General features: G+C 46.0%; 1 pseudogene; it reads right to left on the bottom strand.

The window, feature by feature from the left end:
- Nucleotides 1-237: 237 nt before the first annotated feature.
- LOC102437841 lies at nucleotides 238-543 on the bottom strand (annotated as a pseudogene).
- Between the last annotated feature and the right edge of the window lie 846 nt (nucleotides 544-1,389).

Genomic DNA, 1,389 nt, shown 5'->3' with positions numbered 1-1,389 from the left:
ACAGCCGATCCAATGCCGGATCCGCTCCCGGTTGAGCACCAGGAGCTTCTCTTCGTAGGTGTTGGGCAGCCGGTCATAGGAGCATGCATGATGAACTTAGATGCTAAAATCCTCAACATAATATTAGCAAATTGGGTCCAACAATATATTAAACAGATCATGCATGCATGACCAAGTGGGATTTATGCCAGGGATTCAAGGCTGGAACAATATTCGCAAAGCAATAAGTGTGATACATCACATAAACAAATTGAAAAAACCAGCAAGGCCCAGAAGCTTTTCCACGGGTTGGGAGAGGTGGGCCCCACAGCCGATCCAATGCCGGATCCGCTCCCGGTTGAGCACCAGGAGCTTCTCTTCGTAGGTGTTGGGCAGCCGGTCATAGGAGCCCAGCTGCTCCACGAAGCGGCCATCCCTGGGGAACTTGTTGTGAGCAGCCACAATGCTGTAGAAAGGCCGGTTGGTACAGCCGTCCAGGGCGAGACGGATGGTCAGGTGGCCTCCATGGTAGGCCTTGTGGAGGAGACCAGTGAGCTGGACCATGGTGTGGCCGAGCTCCCCGCGGCCCGCAAGGGCCCCGCTACCGCCTCTGGCGGGGCGGAGGACGGACGGGCAGGGCCCAGGCTGCGAAACCTCGGGCGCGCGCCCGAAGAGAAGCCCGTGCGCCTCGGTGGCAGAAGTGAACCGTCCACTCGCCCAGCCCTTTCCGCCCCCACAGTTCCCATAATGCCCCAAACCCATTTTTTATAACAACTCTCAGCACTGTGAGAATAGAAGGATCATAACTCAATATAATAAAGGCCATATATGACAAACCTACAGTCAACATCATACTCAATGTGCAAAATCTAAAATAATTTCCTCTATGAACAAGACCAAGCCTGGGATGTCCACTTTCAACACTCATATTTAACATAGTGCTGGAAGTTAAAGCCACAACAGATAACAAGCAAACATAAAAGACATCCAAAATGGGAAAGTAAGAATTTGTAATTATTCCCCAGATGACATGATAGTTAGTGTACAGAGAAAATGTTAAAGACACCACCAAAAAACTACTAGATTTATAATGATTTGGCATTGTAGCAGGATACCAAAGTAACACTCAAAAATCAATGGGCACTTTTATATACCAATAAATGGAAATCTTCACAAAGGAGAGAACTGAAAAAAAAAAATTTTGATTTTACCATTTGCAACAACAAAAAAAGAAAAAACGGTACTTTAGAAAATAAAACTTTAAACTAAGGGAGGGTAAAAAAAAAACTGGCGACATGGGAAAACTACAGGGATGGTTGGAAGGACATAGGAAGATAGGGAAAGAAGGTAGAGAGACTATACCCATCCTTCAATTTAATTTGGGTAGAATTTAAACATTCATTTAAAAAT

Source organism: Myotis lucifugus, unplaced genomic scaffold (genome assembly GCF_000147115.1).
Source record: "Myotis lucifugus unplaced genomic scaffold, Myoluc2.0 scaffold_4, whole genome shotgun sequence".
NCBI lineage: Eukaryota > Metazoa > Chordata > Mammalia > Chiroptera > Vespertilionidae > Myotis > Myotis lucifugus.
Note: the sequence above shows the minus strand (reverse complement) of the source record. Positions and strands in the feature narration are given on the sequence as shown.